Source organism: Pagrus pagrus (genome assembly GCF_965226575.1).
Source record: "Pagrus pagrus genome assembly, chromosome: 23".
In the NCBI taxonomy this organism is placed as follows: domain Eukaryota; kingdom Metazoa; phylum Chordata; class Actinopteri; order Spariformes; family Sparidae; genus Pagrus; species Pagrus pagrus.
The window spans coordinates 21,131,451-21,141,328 of NC_140205.1; the positions used below are offsets into that span (position 1 = coordinate 21,131,451).

At 45.4% G+C, this 9,878-nt stretch overlaps 1 long non-coding RNA gene across 1 annotated transcript; it reads right to left on the reverse strand.

Moving 5' to 3' along the window:
- Positions 1 to 700: 700 nt before the first annotated feature.
- Positions 701 to 9,444, reverse strand: LOC311252872. Its single transcript, XR_014621593.1, has 2 exons — positions 8,363 to 9,444; positions 701 to 1,009 (listed from the first exon to the last, which is right to left on the reverse strand). It is a non-coding gene; the product is annotated as an uncharacterized lncRNA (long non-coding RNA).
- Between the last annotated feature and the right edge of the window lie 434 nt (positions 9,445 to 9,878).

The window sequence follows — 9,878 nt, forward strand, 5'->3', positions numbered from 1 at the left end:
CGCCATTAGCGTGGCTACAGTCGAACTGGAGCGGTCCGTTTATTAAACAAAAACAGCAGCGCGACAAATAAACTGCGTACCTGTGTAGTGCGTACGTGTGTCTCTGTTGTTAAAGTTTATTGTTACTTTAAGACTCATTTTAACAATCAGGAGTCATGTAAACATGACGTCTCGCGCGTCTTTTCTGGTCAGCCGTCATGGAAACATGAAGCCCTGCCAGTGGTGCAGTGTTTAGACCAGAGTGAAAACAAACGTGTGTACGAGCTGAAAAACGAAACGACATATCACTGTATACCACCAGTATGTGTGAAAACACTCACTGTGGCTTTTTAAATGAATTGTTATTTATTCCTAGATTTATATCTGTTATTTTTCAGTTGTGTCTGACTATCAAACTAGACAATAAAAGAAAGTTAAATGTTTTTTTTATTGGACACAGCAACTCCTTCTCCAGCTTCAGACAAGTGCATGAGGAAAGTAGAAAATGGTAAGAAAAACTTAAGGTATTAGGCTACAACATCTGTATTTGAAAGCTTAATGTGGTAGCCAAATAGTTGTGTCGTAGTTATTACTTGCAAACCATAGTATTAGCTCACTTCACCTCACTTGCCGACTCAAGGCGTTTTTTTCCATGTTGCTTGCTTGTGTAGTGGGTCTAATTCTGCGTTGTGTTATTGTGATGGACAAAGACACACTCCTGAACGGTCTCAGCATACTTTATTCCAGGATACGCTTTTTGCATCTGCATTATGGAGAAGAAACATTCACAGATGTCCACAGGGTTTCTCATACATGCTCTCTGTGCTCTTTTCGGGAAAAAGTCACCGATCAAAGAGAGTTATACATCATAGCATAAACAAACATAAATGCAGTGCACATTTAGTCAACAAAAAGTTTCAATCAAAAATAAATAAAAATAATATTAACATGCATAAACTCACATACCTGCATTATGGAGAAGAAACATTCACAGATGTCCACAGGGTTTCTCATACATGCTCTCTGTGCTCTGTAACACCATGAGAAAAGTCACTACATATCTCCTGATACACCAAATCTCAACAACACACTCTAGCATGACATGCTACTTTAGCAGCCCTGCAACACACACAGACGACGACTTCTCCACTAGTTAACAAGTTTATGCATGAAAAGAACTAACACAACAGTTCTACAACTTAACATCATAACTACACCAGCTTTGCAAGACTTTTTATCTAACTTAGCTTCACTTTTACAACCAAAAACTACGAAAACACGGAGCACAACAGAACTGCGTACCTTTTCGGGAAAAAGTCACCGATCAAAGAGGAAGTAAAACACTACGTAGCGCGGTAAGTACAGATTTACAAAATAAAATACAAACTTTACTTCCGCTATTAATCTACGACCTTTTCCTTGACCTATAAACTCACAACATTATTATAACATTTACAATTGCACAATTTCATGACATATTAACACTACTTCATGGAATAATGAAAAACCATGACAGCAAAAACATTGGCCTTCAAAATAAAAGTCTGCGCCTCACTGCCTTGTTCATAATATGGCGCAACAACATCACACCACTACATTCACCCCCACTGTTTTGCGCCATATAATGAACACGACTCACATTGACGAAGCGGATGGCACAACAAAACAAATGAAACTTCATATATGGTGTCTACAGGTGCAACTATATAGTTCCCTTACTACAAAACATAAACCAGCCCAACCAGTTATGAAAAACTATCCAACTAAGGATTAAAGCAAACGTGAGGTGATCAATCACACGTTTAACCCCAGGAAAATATGCCATATACACATTTCAGGGCTATGGAACATATAGTACCAATAAAGTACACCCAACACAAAAAAACAACTGTGGCACATCAAAAAATTGTCCTGCACAGCGCCACACAAAATACATATATACCATACAAAACTATATAGCTACCTCCAGATAGAAGCTACGCTTTAAGTAACCATCTTAATCCTTTGTGTGGTCATAGTCTGAATAAGCCTATTCACCGGCCTAACCAACCTACCTAGCCTGGTGCTAATTCTCCCCCTTGAGAGACCCACGACCACCCCCCTCTGGTCAGTGGCCATGGCCTGTGACTGACTTCCCGCTACCGAGTCCCCGCATGAAATCCTGTCTAAGTGTATAGAGTCACTAATAGCAGACCCAACACTGTGGGTGTCAACAGACTGATCAGACAGCTGACAACTGCCAGAGCTCGGTTCAACCGACTCTATGTCCACATGAGCTTGTGGCTCAGCACTTTTCTCAACCTCTGTTCCACATGAAGAAAATCTGCTGACATTCTCTACATCAACCTGCGGTCCCTCCTCTAAGTCTCTGCGAACACCAGACCTTTCCAAAAAAACAGGTTGATCGGTTTCGTCCTCACCTCTAGACTCAGAGAGGTCAGATACCCAGCGCGCAGTCCGAGTATCACTCTGCTCCATCTGATCCAACGTGTCTACAGTATCTTGACTCAGGTCACTACTAAAATCCGCTTCCTGGTCAGACTCCCCCCATGAAGGCAACGGCAGAAAATTAACAGGCATGATCAGGTTCCTGTGGACTGTCCTAATCCGACCTGTAACAGGATGCTGAATGCTATATGTGTGAAGCTCGTTGTTCTTACTTACAACCACATACACTGCACTCTCCCATCGATCCGCCAATTTCTTCTTCCCCCTTTCCCCTTTGTTTGCCAAAAGGACCCTGTCACCCTCCTCTACAGAAAAGCCTTTCATCTTTCTGTTATAAACGTCGGCTTGCTTGGCTTGTTGTTTGCTAATACGTGTCTGAGCAAGTGTTGCAGCCTCCCTTAGATCTTTCCCCAAAGACTGAACATACTTGTCAACATCAACAGTCTCTCCATCCAACAGAACACTCTCGAACATCACATCGACAGGCAATCGAGGAGTGCGGCCAAACATCAGAAAAAAAGGTGGGAACCCTGTGGTTTCATGAACGGTGCAGTTATATGTAAAAGTCAGTGTGTTCAACATCTGGGGCCATTTTGCTTTTGAACGCGGTGGTAAAGCTCTGATCATGGAGCCCAAAGTGCGGTTAAAACGCTCAGCCTGCCCATTACCCATAGGGTGGTATGGTGTAGTGTGGGACTTTGCAACACCTGCCAACTGTAGAAGCTCGGCTATTAGTGCACTCTCAAAATTAGCTCCTTGATCTGAATGAAGACGCGCAGGAAATCCATAAACAGAAAAGAAGTTATTCCACAGCACACGAGCAACTGTCTTAGCAGTCTGGTTTGAGCAGGGATAGGCACAGGCTAGCCTGGTGAAATGATCAGTAACTACTAAAACATCAACTGACTTGTTGTTACCATCCTCTGCTGACCAGAAATCAACACATACTAACTCCAGTGGTGCAGTAGTGACGATGGACACGAGTGGAGCTCTGGCTTCTGGTTCTGGAGCCTTGCTCAACACACACCTCTTACACTGAGTGACATACAACTTGACATCATTGGACATTGTATCCCAGTAGAAACGTTGCCTGGCGAGCCATAAAGTGCGTTGCTGCCCCTGGTGGCCAGCCTCATCATGCACACCCTTAAGCACTTGACTCCTCAAAGCACGTGGAACAACATACTGGAAAATGTTCTTTTTGCTCACAGGATGTTTGGAAACGCGATAAAGAACACCCAGCCGGATTATGAGCTTTCCCCACTGCTTCAGTGTTCTGTTAGTCTCCCCAGATTCATGAACTCTCTCCCTGCGAGATGGCCGGTGGCCTCTATCTACAAAAAAACGCACTCTACTCAAAACAGGGTCCTGAGATTGCATATTATGCAGTTCCTCGTGAGTGAAAACAGGCAGCGGTCTCTGACCCATCGATGCCACCTGCTGCAACTGCTGAACATGACTGACTGCTCTTACTGAACCACCATCCTCCCAGTGACGATGCACATCTAACACAGCAGACACTTCCTCCCTCGATATTTTACCGCCACTACAAATCCCACCCCCACCGGCTTCAGAGGGACTTGAGATAGGCGGAGTCTGCCTCCCCACCTCTGGCTGCTCACAGGAGAGACGAAACATGTCCTGTACATAAGGCAAAGAAACGCCACTTGCCTCCTCCAGCAACACATGATAGGGAGTTCTCGTCAACCGGTGCATTACCGTACCTCTCACAAAAGGTTCTCTACTCAGAGCGTCAGCCACAATGTTCTTGGGTCCGGGAATGTACTGAATGTCGAAATCGAACGGGGCCAGCTTAGACACCCACCTATGCTCACATGCATCCAGTCTTGGTTTAGTCAAAATGTATTTGAGAGGATTATTATCCGTCCACACAGTAAATTTCTGCCCCTGCAGCCAGTGACTAAACTTGTCATGAATGGCCCACTTCATAGCAAAGAACTCAAGTCTATGAGCTGGGTACTTAGACTGAGCATGGTTCAGTGACTTACTGGCGAACGCAACAGGCCGAGCGATATCATGGCCATCCTGAACCTGTGAAAGTACGGCCCCTAATCCACTGGTGGACGCATCAACAGACAGAATGAATGGTTTAGCAAAATCAGGATGGGCTAGCAAAACTTGGTCAACAAGAGCCTGCTTCAACGCCTGAAAAGCTTGTCTACACTCTGTGGTCCAGTCAATAGGAGCGAGTCTGCGTACAACTTTCAGCCGCTTTTTACCACGAGCGCCACGTGGCTGTTTGTGCCCTGAGGTAAGTTGGAAGAGTGGCTTAGCGATCACAGAACAGTTTTCAATGAAATGTTGGTAATACACTACCATGCCGAGGAACGAACGAATCTTGTCAGCTGAGGGTGTGACCCCATCACTCTCCATGATATCTGCCTCACTCAACCTCACTATCGCTTGTACCTTGTCAGGATCAGTGGCTATCCCCTCCTGAGAAACCACATGCCCCAAAAACTTGACAGATCTTCGCAAAAGCTTGCACTTAGCTGGCGAGAGCTTCAGATTATGTTCTTTCAAACGCTGGAAAACTAATTCTAGCCGCTCTAAGCTTTCATTTTCTGTTCTGCCAAAAACCAACACATCGTCAAGATAACAAAGCAGAGACAGAAAGTTCTGATCACCAAAAATCGTCAGCATCATCCTCATAAAAGTCGCTGGGCTATTGCAAAGACCCTGGGGCATGCGATTGTACTCATGTAGCCCCAATGGTGATGAAAACGCCGTGTATTTCTTGTCGTCTTCGTGGAGAGGCACGTTATAATAACCCGACGTCAAATCCAGCGTACTGAAAAAGGCGTTGCCTCCCATCGCCGCCAGAACGTCTGCCTGATGAGGCAGAGGATGTGCGTCTTTGACCGTTCGGGCATTCAGCCAGCGAAAATCTGTGCACAGTCTAAGGTCACCGTTTTTCTTCCAGCACAAAACCAGAGGTGAAGCATACTCACTAGTAGACTTCCTGATTATGTCCTGCTCCTCCATCTCGTCTAGTGTCTCTCTCAACCTCTGGTAGTGAACTGGTGAGAGCCTGCGGTAAGGTAATCGAAAAGGGCGGTCATCGGCCAGCCGAATACGATGACAAAAACCAGTAGCCTCCCCACAATCCAAACTGTGTCTGGAAAACACGCTTTCGTACTTCACAATCAAATCTGTCAATTTCTCTTTCCAGACTGGAGAAACCTCGCAATCCTCCACCGGCAACTCCTGAAGACCCAAATCCGTGAGCTTAGGGCTCCCACTCACCCCACTGTGCCTTACAGAGCTCTGTGCTGTCAAACTGCCATGACTACTGCCACTGATTACCTTCCCCCCCATTTGATGAACTGCCCGCTCGGTGCCCTCCTCAAAATCCTCCAACGCAATGCACGGGAAGACATCAGCCACTTTCGCATTTCTTCGCAATGTGATTTTGGAATCAGTTGGGTTGATTATTTTTACAGGAACCCACCCATCACCCCACAAAGGTGTCGCTACCCTGCCGACTAGTATGTTTCGGGGCATGCAACGTGATGAGCTTGGCTCCACAACTACAGTACTACCAACCGAAAGTTCAGTCCCTGGAGGAAGACGGCCCCACACAACATGTTCACTCATCGGCTCCAGTGTTACTGCTTTCCTTAGCCTAACTGTCCCCACTTTGTCCGGAATCTCCTCCCCCCTCCATCTTTCCAAATTGGCTAAAAAACGAATGAATCCAGTAGCCTCTTGCCGCTGCGATGAATCAGGTCTGCCTAAAACACGCCAATAGGCCTCGTTAAGCTTGAACCTCTTGATGATTGGTTTGAGCAGGTTAGTGCCCACGACCAGCTCATCTACTTGTCCGTCTACGATCAAAACCGGGACAAGATAGTCAGAGTCAAACAGTTTCAGTTTCATTTCACAAATTCCCACTGGCTTTGTCTGTTTCCCACCACACCCAATGAGAATAATGTCTGTAGGAGATACTAAATCGCCATTCACAACTCCCGCCTCCCTCAACTGAGGTACCAGGTCTGCGCGCAGAGATGTGGCCATGGACCCACTATCCAGCATCCCATTAATGTCGACTTTGTCCCCCGCTAGTACAGTAGTGAAAAACAAACTGTCACTTTTACCTGTTCTCACTGTATTCTGAAAAATCACTGTTTTGTCCGGCGGAGCTGATTCACAAGCAGCAGAAAACACAGACTGAATATCATCTTCACAGGAGGGAAAACCAATTAGCTCCACATTGCCCTCCGCCAAAGAGGAGCTACTTAGTTTCCCGGGGTGTGAGGGACCCGAGACTGGTCCGGAGACTGAGTAGAAGCTGACTGACTACAGTTAGCTCCAATATGGCCTGGTGAGTAACATCTGAAACACAGTTTGTACATCCTACAGTGAGCAGAGGTGCTGTGGTCTGAACTGCCACAGACTTTACAGTCTCGAATGTTCTGACGTACTTTGCTCTGAGGTAGACTGCGTGTCAGTTGAGCAGTACTAGACAATGTCTTCTCCAACAAACTCAGCACTCTGTCTACTGTACACTTTTCATCACTAGAGGAAAGGTTGTCTGGTGTGACCTTAAAACTAGATGTGGAGGACTGACCCACCTGAGTATCACTGTCTATCCCCTCCTGACAATGCCTGACTGCCATCTCTTTCTGCACTGATATTTGGCTCCCACAAAACACCTGCACATTTCTCTGGTTATCAATGTGTTCCTGAACTTCCTGTGCGGACCAATCGCGTGGTGGCTTTGTTTTAAAGATCAGAGCAAGCTCCTTATCAGGGCAGTTGCGAACAAACATGATGACTGCATGACGACTCAAATCCGTAGCAGGCTCACCTTTACTGACTAGGCACTGTTCTGTCATTTCAGCTGCTTTATTGAGCCTAATCCAGTAATCCAAGGTGCTTTCCCCAGTTAAAGGTTGTACTGCGTAAAAGTCAGCCAAAGGTAGGTCGGAGTGTACAACGTCACCAAAATGGCGCCTAAGTACACTATAGACAACATTGACATCTGTGACATTAGGATTGCTGCGCAACCATACCTTGGTGACATCCCTAGCCTTGCCCAAAAGTCTGTTCATGACCTCTTCAATGTATTCAATCCCACTGTAACCCTGTTTTAGGGAGTAACTCCGCATTAACTCCTCCCACTCAGAGATAGAGTACTTATCAGAGCCATCCCCTCTAAAATAAGGTGGAACATTGACTTCAGAACGCAGTACTAAGTTCAACTTTGAAGCGTCAATGACGGTGGTGGCACACTGATCAAAATGAGAGACATGCTGAGGTCGGTCAGAGCTGACAGAAGGTGTTTGGTGAGGAGACCCCTTTTGCTGTAAACTAGCCTTGATAGATTCTCCAATTTCAGCTCCAATCGACCTCACCAAATCAGCAAGCTGGTTGGAAGGTGATCCGATGCCAGAATCGATCACGTTCTGGGGAGAGGGACGTACAGGTGATATTCCTGGAGTGAATGGTAGGGGCCTGACCACATCATCTCCTAACCCCACATCTCTGTCTCCCCCCACCGCAAAACGACCTGGTTGCAACACAGACTGACTGCTAGGTGTAGACTTTGACAGGGGAGTATACATCAGAACACCCCTACCCCTTCCCGCACTCAAAGTTGTATCACTAGCAGCCCCCACTCCGTGTATCTTAAACGTCTCCATATTATCACCGTACCCCCAAAAACACAGTGAAAATAACAGTACAGGTCAGAAAAATAAAAAAAGTTGTCCTAGAGAAACTCTCCTGTATGAGCACCCATATGTCTTCAATGCACGCTGAGCGAATAGTCACTCTCTTCAACTCACTGCGAAGAATAAAGTCTCTTGAACCAGCTGGAACCAGGATGAGAACTCTGTAGTACTGCCACGGCCAAAAGATATCTCCTGTCCACCGGTCGAGGAGTTAGCATAAAGAAGTGTCCCACTCTTACCAGCCAGCCGACGATACCAGGACACCGATTTAGTGATCAGCACTACAGCAACTGTGCTGGACGGTTCCCGCTCGTCAATCGATGAGTCACTGGATCCTGGTCTCTCGTACTGCAGCAACCAAGGTGGTCAGCTCCAGCTGACCAGTCGACGGGTCACGGCACCAGTTTGTAGTGGGTCTAATTCTGCGTTGTGTTATTGTGATGGACAAAGACACACTCCTGAACGGTCTCAGCATACTTTATTCCAGGATACGCTTTTTGCATCTGCATTATGGAGAAGAAACATTCACAGATGTCCACAGGGTTTCTCATACATGCTCTCTGTGCTCTTTTCGGGAAAAAGTCACCGATCAAAGAGAGTTATACATCATAGCATAAACAAACATAAATGCAGTGCACATTTAGTCAACAAAAAGTTTCAATCAAAAATAAATAAAAATAATATTAACATGCATAAACTCACATACCTGCATTATGGAGAAGAAACATTCACAGATGTCCACAGGGTTTCTCATACATGCTCTCTGTGCTCTGTAACACCATGAGAAAAGTCACTACATATCTCCTGATACACCAAATCTCAACAACACACTCTAGCATGACATGCTACTTTAGCAGCCCTGCAACACACACAGACGACGACTTCTCCACTAGTTAACAAGTTTATGCATGAAAAGAACTAACACAACAGTTCTACAACTTAACATCATAACTACACCAGCTTTGCAAGACTTTTTATCTAACTTAGCTTCACTTTTACAACCAAAAACTACGAAAACACGGAGCACAACAGAACTGCGTACCTTTTCGGGAAAAAGTCACCGATCAAAGAGGAAGTAAAACACTACGTAGCGCGGTAAGTACAGATTTACAAAATAAAATACAAACTTTACTTCCGCTATTAATCTACGACCTTTTCCTTGACCTATAAACTCACAACATTATTATAACATTTACAATTGCACAATTTCATGACATATTAACACTACTTCATGGAATAATGAAAAACCATGACAGCAAAAACATTGGCCTTCAAAATAAAAGTCTGCGCCTCACTGCCTTGTTCATAATATGGCGCAACAACATCACACCACTACACTTGCTAACATGCTCGCTAGCTAGTTATTTTGGTTACACCCCGCCTTTCCGAAACCCCGCTGTTCCGAAAATAGACTCCATTCTTTGTAATGGCGTGGTTTCCCATTTTTTCTAAAGACCCCGCTATTCCCAAAAAGGCTGTTGGGGAACCCCTAACCCTAACGGGAAGTAATTGGAACTTGAAAGTTGGATTCGGAACAGCGGTGTTTCGGAGTGGGGGTGTTTCGGAATGGAGGGGTCTCGCAATGGAGGTGTTTCGGAATGGAAGGCCGTCCCAGTTATTTTCACCTGATGTATCAACATAATTGTTTTCTGTCACTTTTTAAAGTATACGTTGCTGTATTTAGGTGGTGTGTATCTGTGTGTGTGTGTGTGTGTGTGAGACTGGTAGCCTGTCGACGGTAAAACGAGAGGAGTG